The sequence below is a fragment of the Sphaerodactylus townsendi genome, linkage group LG03 (genome assembly GCF_021028975.2).
Source record: "Sphaerodactylus townsendi isolate TG3544 linkage group LG03, MPM_Stown_v2.3, whole genome shotgun sequence".
Classification (NCBI taxonomy): Eukaryota; Metazoa; Chordata; class Lepidosauria; order Squamata; family Sphaerodactylidae; genus Sphaerodactylus; species Sphaerodactylus townsendi.
Genome location: NC_059427.1, coordinates 156,682,046 through 156,691,434, shown reverse-complemented (window position 1 = coordinate 156,691,434; position 9,389 = coordinate 156,682,046).

The following is a 9,389-nucleotide window of genomic DNA, read 5'->3' as shown; positions in this document are numbered from 1 at the left end:
AGTCAAATGAAACAAATAGCTGATTCAGATGGAATCTGGGCAAATTTAGACTTTTGATAGGACAAAAATTGTCGATTATGTCCTGCCAAATATGAACAACTTAGCGAATGCAAAAGGTATTTGGGTTTTGAGTATTTTTTGGTGTTTTAGGTCCTGCAAAGAAGGGCTCATTTTAAAACTAAGCCATGATTTGGAGCATCATCCAGAACTGCCCTGATGATACCACACACCAGTTTGGCGATGTTTTGGATCAGGGGGAGCATAAAGTTATGGACACCCAAATGGAATGCCCCCATCCCCATTGTGGGGATGGGAGCTAACAGATAGGGGGCTACCCATTTGAGGGACCACAACTTTGGTCTGAACATAACTTCACCAAACTTGGGTGCTTATCCTGGGAGTAATAGTTAACAGATACCCTGAAAATTTGGTGTCACTAGCTTTAAAAATACAACCCTTCCAGGCACCCCAAAATTTGGCCAAGATTCTTTGTTTGCAGTGACTTTGCTCCATTGTAGCTAATGAGGAATTTCTGAGGCAGACTGCACATTTTGAAGATAGAGCCAGACTTTCAAGGTGGCTCAATAGGCCTTGAGTAATAGAATCAAGCTTGGTGAGCTTTGCTTCTGGAGGGAGTTGAGAGAGTTCTGAGAGAATTTAGCCCATAGGCTTTCACTTATGCAGGAACAGGAAACAAGAAAATAAGTCTTTTGGGGGGGGGGCACATAAGTGAACCCCCCAGAAGCAAAGGTCTCTAAACCTGGATGCTATTACCAGGGAGGGCCCTCCTGGAGCCACCCTGAAAGTCTGGTGCCTCTATCTTCAAAAATGTGCAGCCTGCCCACCACCACACACTCAGAAATTCCCATTGGCTACAATGGAGCAAAGTCTTTTCTGAAACAAAAGAATCTTGGCTGAATTTCTTGCAGGGTGCCTGGAAGGGTGTATTTTTTAAAGCTAGTGACACCAAATTTTCAGGAGTATCATCTATTAACTATTCTTATGATGATGCCACCCAAAGTTTGGTGAAGTTATGTTCAGAGGGACCAAAGTTATGGTCCCTCAAATGGAGTATCTCAGGTTAGCTCCCATTGAAAACAATGGGGATGGGGTCACCCTCTTTGAAGTCCATAACTGCTGCCCTGAACCAAGCATCACACCAAATGTGGGTGTTATCTGTGCCGCTAGCCTTAAAGTGCGCCCCTGCAGGCCAGGCACATTGTGAAAAAACACTTTAAACATTTAAAAGCACCAGAAACGACCTAAAGATGTTGGCGCCCCACGTGACCAAATGGGGGCGCCCAGGGCCTAGGGTACCCCACTGTCCCTAGGCAGGAACGCCACTGATCCCACCTCTTGAAACCCTTCTGCAGGGGCAGGCTCCGTGGGGGGCAGAGGGAGGAACTGGCCTGCTTGGTGCCACCGGCTCTCATGCCATGGGCGAGGAGCGAAGCAGGAGAACCTCTGCACCATGGAGGGAGGCGGCAGCCTCCTTCCGTGGGAGCAGAGGGGAGATAAATGGTGCCCTGCTTGGTGGCATACGACAAGCGCCAAAGCGGGGAACTTCTGCCCTACGGAGGAGGCAGCTGCCTCCTCCATAGGGTAGAGGGGAGAATGGAAGTGCCCTGCTTTGTGCCTCCGGCTCTCACTCTGTGGGAGCCGGCAGCATTTAGCAGGGAAATCCCCCTCTGCCCCACCAGAGCGTGGTGTCCCATGGGACAGAGGGGAAAATGGATGGCGGCCTCCACATTTCTGCACCCCTATGGGTGCCACAGCCACCCCTACTCACCATCATACAGGATAAGGTAAGGAGTGGTGGTGGTCTTGGCAGGCCGGCCGCAGGGCGGGGGGGTGAAGTGGCGCGGAGGCTGTCCTGGACACAGCTTTGCCCAGCTACGCCTCTGCCAGGAAATATTGATATAACACTGTAAAATCGATATAAAATTTTAAATGGGTTAAAAAACAAAGCTGGCAATCTTGCAAGGACCGTGAGCGGCCCAGAAGTGGGGGCAAGCAAGCTGCGCAGCTGGCAGTGGGGCCCCTCCTTATGCATAAATAGAGAAACACAAGGAGACCCAATTGTGACCCCACTGTGCTGCCAAGAGCCCTGAGGAAAGTGCTCCGTGCAAAATGGGCCCAGGAGTTCTTTCCCACCCGAGTATAATGCTGAAACCTCTGGTTTGGAGTGAGTGTGCCATAAATAGGGTGTCACCACCAAAAAGATCCTCCCCAGATGGTAACAGCCTGATTTCTAAACCCAAAGGCACCTCTGAAGTAGATCTTATAAGAAGACAGCCATTCGTATTGGAACAGGCAGTATAGAATGTGGAGGAGAAATAATTGCTCATGCTTATTGCAGTTCACCTCTTACACTTCTACTGTTGATGTTCAGTGCATGTGTATTGATTTGAAAAGCCATGAGTCATGCACATAATTGTTGCATCAATAGTGTATGATAATGCCCTGGCACTACCAAGTTGACAGCACAACCCTTCCTACCATACTGGTCCACTTTCTTGCTTGGGGAGCGGGACCAACCCTGCCCAGAAGACAAAGATGGCTGGCTTCCTCAAATCAAACTGAAAAATGACAGTCAATATGTTACTCTGCATTTGAAGCCGGCATGGTGTAGTGAGTGAGCGCAGGTGGATTCTAATCTGGAGAACCGGGTTTGATTCCCCACTCCTCCACCTGAGTGGCAGAGGCTTATCTGGTGAACCAGATGTGTTTCCGCCTCCTCGTTCCTGCTGGGTGACCTTGGGCTGGTCACAGTTCTTTGGAACTCTCTCAGCCCCCGACCTCACAAGGCGTCGGTTGTGGGGAGAGGAAGGGAAAGGAGCTTGTAGGCCACCTTGAGTCTCCTTACAGGAGAGAAAGGTGGGGTATAAATCCAAACTCCTCCTCCTCCTTCTTCCAACACTAGGCACCGGTACCTCCTCCTAAAGAACTATAAATCCCTCTGCTGTTTTTGAACCCCAGTACAGCTGTCAGTCTTATATTGTGTCTCTAGATTACGTGGGCACCCACGGTCATGTAAAGACACAGCAGGTTTCCCTTCTGGAGCAAAACACATCTCTGCATTAGGCGCAACCAAATTATCTCATCACACTCTCTATAGAAATGCAAACGTTCATGACTCATGGTTGTTCCAATCAATAGACATGCCACCACTGCTTAAAGGAATCTAGGCCAGATCAGTAAATCATGCAAAGGCATAACAGGCAATCCCTTGTATGGGTAAGGATTTGGCGTTCCCATGTGCCAGACGGACCCACCCAGTGGTGGGATCCAAAAATTTTAATAACAGGTTCCGACGGTGGTGGGATTCAAACAGTGGCACCATGCACACCCGCACCTCTAGTCCCTTTTGGGCCGAGGAGGGTTGCTTTTTAGTAACCTTCTCCGGCCTCAAGAAAACATTAGTAACCACTTCTAGAGAAGTGGTGAGAACTGGTTGGATCCCACCTCTGGACCCACCCAATGTGTGGCTGTGGGGAGTAGAATAGTGGCTGGGGATAGTGTTGAAGAGCTTTTCTCCCAAAGAGGCTTCGATTGCTGGGTGTGGAGAGATAGAAATCACTTCTCCCCAGTTAGCCCATTCCCTAAACAGACTTATGCCATGTATTTTGCATGCGTAAGTCTGTGGCACTGAAAGCACTGGGCTGAAATGCCACTGGAAGCTGACTAAAGTTGGCTCCTCCCCTGGGAACACCCCTGGAACACCTCCTGGGATGCCAGCCCAGGCCTGAACAGCAACCAGCCTGACTTCTGGGTTCAGGTTCTGCCATGCTGCTCCGCTCCCTTGTGCCGGCCTAAGTGCCTGTGCACCAGCACCCATGTCAATTTGCACGGTGCAATGAGTGCAACTGCCCTCCCGGGATTGCAGTTTGTTGTTTTAAAACATTAACACGATGTTTTAAGGGTACGTTGTTTGGAAACTAGATTGGTTAGATTAGTCTTACTGCACTTTGTTCAAAGTGAGACAGAAATGTAACCAGCCTGAAACCCAATCTGTGTTTGGGATCAATGTGCCCCATTGCCACATGGGGGCAAAGTCACAGATGGGAATCAAGTCACAAGCTGAGTTCTGTTACAAAATGGGAATGCCACCAGGTACACTGTCCTTGAAGGAACAGCCGTCAAGATATGTGATCAACACACACAAAACCAAGCTAGCAAAGCGAGAACTTGGCCATCTCAACAGGAACTGCGCTCAACCTAGATCACTCCATCATAACCATTATAATTATTGCATTTATCCAGGGCAGCGTACATGGGGATGGGGTTCCCAGGAAACCTTTGATCCAGACACTAACTCAACCTTGATCTCCTTAGCTTCAGCAAGGCTGCAGCAATGTGTACTTATTCATACTACCAAGTTTGAGATATCAATCAGCCCTTAACACAGTCTTTTGTATCCCCAGTCATAATGCTAAACATTTATTTTTTATACGTACAGACGGGACACAGTTCTTACCACGGTCAGTGACAGAATTGAATTGCAAAGTTGTGTGCCAGTTGTTCTGGATTCTGCCATTCATTCAGACAATTGTTCCTCGTTTTTCTCCATAGTGGGGATCCAAAGTAGCTTACAGCATCGTTCTCCCCTCCTCTGTTTTATTCTCTTAACAACAGCCCTGCGAGGTAGGAGAGGGAGAGGGAGACCCAACATCACCAGTGAGCTTCTGTGGCAGAGTGAAGACTCAAACCTGGCTCTCCCAGATTCTAATCCAACACTCTAACCACTACACCACATTGGTATCATAAATGCTTATGGGTATTTCTCAAAAGCCAAGGCCAGCTTGCTTGCCAGATCTTAGAAGCCAATCAGGGACAGCCCTGGTTGGTTGGTTGCATGGGAGACCACCAAGGAAAGCTAGGGTTGCTATGCAGAGGAAGGCAATGGCAAACCACCTCTCTTTGTCTCTTGCCTTGAGAACCCTATGGGTTGCTATAAGCTGACTGTGTCCTAATAGCAAAATTTTTGTTCTCATAAAACACACTGGTGCTTATGAACACCTCTGTTGACCTATTGCTTTTGAGTTTTCAAAATTCTTCGCATTGTTTATCTCAACTACCATCACCACAACCCTGTGAGGTAGTCAGTCTTTTAAAATCTCTCCCTCCCCTCCCCCCCATGTTGGGAAACCCTCGTTCCAATCAAGCCCACTTCAGGTAGCGCCAAGGACTGATCTATACACCAGTCGGTGTCTCCATGTTTCTCTATTGCTGTATCCGGATCTCTCAGGACGCCGTATTGATTTTTGGAAAGAACTCATTTATAACCATTGGGTAGTTGAACTTTCACCCCTGTCATTTCCTCCCAATGTTTCTGGGAATTGCTAGAGAGAGAGCTTTGGGGCTTATTTAAAAAGAGGCCAGGGCACGCAGGCGGTTTAACAGACATTTGCCTTCCTGCTGAGAAACTGCGCCAATTTACCAAAGGTGGCACCAGTCACAGGTGATTCCTTGTATTGAGCGAACGTTGCAGGGAGGGAATGGTTTCAGGCAGTTAACTTGCCTGCTTTAGTTTATTTAAGCCATGGATGAGTTTGGTCCCTGCCAAAGATTTGTCACAGTCTCTAGGTCATCTTGCCAGCGGAGAGCTTAAAACCCTGCATAAAAGCTCCAAAATCAAACAGCGTGTGAGAAAATAAAATGACTGCAAGATGCTTTGGCAAGGATAGGTAAATATGAAATGTATGAAGAGGGTGTCTGTCCTATGGTTACTGCACTGGATAGAGACGTGTACAATGGTCAAGCCGTAGTCCAAGAAACCATTCCAAGGAAGGTTAGACAGGCATTTCTCTGAAAAACCAGTGCTGAATATGCTGTACTCTGATCCACCAGCTGTGTTCTGGTTTTATGATTCTGTCTGTTGATGTAGGAACAGGGCCCAAATACCATTTCTCTAGGCTCAGTACAAAAATCCGTATAAAAGTAGGGTATACTCTGTGTCTTTATCTGCTGAGATGGAACTCGGTTAAAGGCCTTTCCAACTATCACAACCATGCATACCAGGAACCAGTCAGCAGGAGCATATACTGCTTGTGATATTCCCAATATGTGTAGTCACCATGCTGTGGGAAAGGAGCGTCAGTGCGGTATAGAGGTTAAGAGTGTCAGATTACTATCTGGGAGGCCAGGGTTTGAATCCCTACTTGCGCCATGGAAGTTCACTGGGTGACAGAGGCATATCAGGGGGAAATGGTGCATGGGGACAACACCTGTCCCGGGCGCCCCCCTGCAGCCCAATGCTTGGGGAGGCTCGAGGGCAGCTCGGATGGGCACCGCAGTGGCAGGCCGGCTCCTGGGCCGGCTTGCTGCCATGGCGCCCGTTGGAACCACCCCGGCCTCCCTGCAGGCCACCTCCTGCCCTCCTCAGGCCCTTGAGGCCTAGGAGCCGGCCTGCTTCCAAGCCGGGTTGGCACAGGGGAGGGGGGGCGATTTTGCACCCACCACCGTTGCACCCGGGAACATTTGATTGCCCCTGTCCCCATTGCAGATACACCACTGCTGGTGACCTTGGACCAGTCACACTATCTCAGCCTAACCTATCTCACAGAGTTGTTGTGAGGATAAAATGGCAGAAAGGGAAACAACAGAAGCCGCCTTTGATCCCCGTCAGGGAGAAATGCGGGGTACAAATGAATTAAATCAATGCAAATAAGATATTTCTATTCTGTGCATGCTTTCAGTCGCAACACATTGTATACAGAAGCCTCATTCAGCATGTACTGAAGCAGAACGTTCGTATGTTATCTATTCAGACAACATGGCAACTGTGCAAAGCAGGAGGACTGCACTTCTGTTACCCAAGGTAATTTAAACCGGAGATGTCAGGGACTGAACCAGTGGCTTTCCGCTGCACGCAACACATCTGCTCTACCACTCAGCTATTCCGCTGGCAGATGTGCTTCTGCTCATGAGGCCTGTCATTATCTTGGGATAGCAGAAGCCAAGAGGAGCTGCTCTTAGGAGGCCAGGAGGGTATCTGCAGCTTCAAAATATTTGAGTCTGGGAGTGAATCGCTGCTCTGATCTTTGGAAACACCTACTTACTGTTAGCGTCTCACATACGAGGGGCATACGCTGGGGGTGGTGGCAGAATGGAGATGGAGTCTGTTACAACAGAACCGATAAGGACCTGAGTGTTGACAGAAGCAATAATGAGATCCGTCCACTTCTGCTCATTATCAGCTCCGGGATGTGGAGGAACGGAACGATTCTGGAATGCAAGGGAGAGAAGGCAGAGCACATTTTCATCCGTGTGTTTTCATTCTCCGGATTCTCTCCTTCTGAGTGATGTATCCTGTTGTCTTGGAGGGGTAGCTCCATCATTTTAGCCTGCTGGCTACATTCCTTCCCATGTAAACAACCATCACCCAGCTCAGGCGATATTTTTTTCACCTTATGCAAAAGTGTTTCTGGCCCCCAAAGCTTTGTAGGAGAAACTGATGTACACGTGAAAATTGGCAACCATCTATCGGCAATGCCTGGAAACTTTTCGGGTCGGGTCATGGTGACATCACAGCATGCAATACCTCAATGTCACATCCTGGTAGGCAACAGGAAGTGATGTCATAGCATCATGGACACCACCTTCCCCCTTCATTTTGTTCCCATTGTTCCTCAGTCCAGAAGTAGAAAGTCTCCCACCAAAGTGGATACCTGCTGGCACCCCTAGTACATGTGTTATTCCCTTGTGGGGCAAATAGTCTTCTAGCTGGGGCTGTCAGGAAAATGGTTCAGGGGCAAAGTCTGTGTCCCTTCTTTTTACATGTCATGATCCCTACCTGAATGGGGCCTTTACACACCTGGGAAGAGTTCCCAGAGCACATCTGGGGCTGGACTGGGAGATGTACTTTGGAAAACTCTGATGGGTAGATAGCTCCGATGCCTGATCCTGTACTCAGCCATGCAAGGAAGTGCTGACATAGAATCAGGTGCAGCGGCTGGTTTAGTGTTTCCAGTCGGAGTGCTGATAACAAAACCATTGCCTCGTGTTGTAGGAAAGAAATCAGTAGAATGAGGAGTGCCCACACTTCTGATCGCTGAGGTACTTTTAAATTCTTGAATTAAAATTGGAGAATGCATTTACATTAGAAAAGGTTTGTGTTGAGGACATAAATATAAAAAATTACATTCAGTGGAGCCCACTATCCACGTTCCTGCTTCAGCCTCTGCTTGGGAGGTTTCTCCTCTTTAGAAGAGCAGAATCACGCTGAGATGTCTTGGACACGTTCCTTTGAGAGTGGATAATTCTGTTGTGCCACTGCATGGGAAATTAATTACCCAAGAATGCTTGATGCAGAGATGAGACAGAACTATCCATCCCCAGTGGGGCACAATTAGAAGGTTACATGGCCAGAGCGTACACAGTGGTCAGCTTCCTTTACTTTAATTCGTGTATTTTCAGAACACACACATTACATGTAAACGTAAGTGATGAAACCACAATGTTTGTTTTTTTAAATGAGGCTGAGTCACCCTTGAGCTGGGTACCTGAACCCGACTTCTGTTAGGATCGAACTCAGGTCATGAACAGAGCTTTGACTGCAATACTGCAGCTTACCACTACACCATGGGGCTAATTTAGTGTTGCAAAATATGTATTTTCCCTGTCCAACAACAAAGGATAATTTTTTTTTTAGCAGTGGGGGATAGAATCCTAGAGTTGGAAGAGACCACAGGGGCCATTAAGTCCAATCCTCTGCAATGCAGGAACACACAATCAAAGCACTCCCGATATATGTTCATCCAACCTCTGTTTAAAAACCACCAAATAAGGAGACTCCACCACACTCCAAGGCAGTAAATCCCACTGTCGAACAGCCCTGACGGTCAGGAAGTTCTTCCTAATGTTTAGGTGAAATCTCTTTTAAAATGGACTAAAGAGCAAAACGATTACGTGCCCCACTGGTTTTTGTTAGAGCTACTTTTCACCGAAGGGTGGACTGGAAGTTAAAATGGCATGGAGTAAACTGAGCAGAGCATACCTTGTGCCATTACAAGCCAATCAGCTCTGTGCAGCCCTGATACTCAGGAGCAACAATCGTCTCCTTCTGCAAACTGGTGGCAACATTCAAGGGGGCAATGAAGGGTTAGTAAGGGGAGAGCTGCTGGTCTTTGCTGCTGACATACGATAGGTTAATTGACCAGGTTGTAAATGGAATGCAAATGCAATCCAAATTTTGCAAATCGTATTGACTCAGCCTTCCATTGTTTTGAAGGTCGGTAAAATGAGTACTCATCTTGCTGGAGGTTAAATGTAGATGACTGAGGAAGCCAATAGCAAACCACCCTATAAACACTGTATTGTCGAAGGCTTTCACGGCCGGAATCACTAGGGTGTTGTGGGTTTTCCGAGTTGTATGGCCGTGTTCCAGT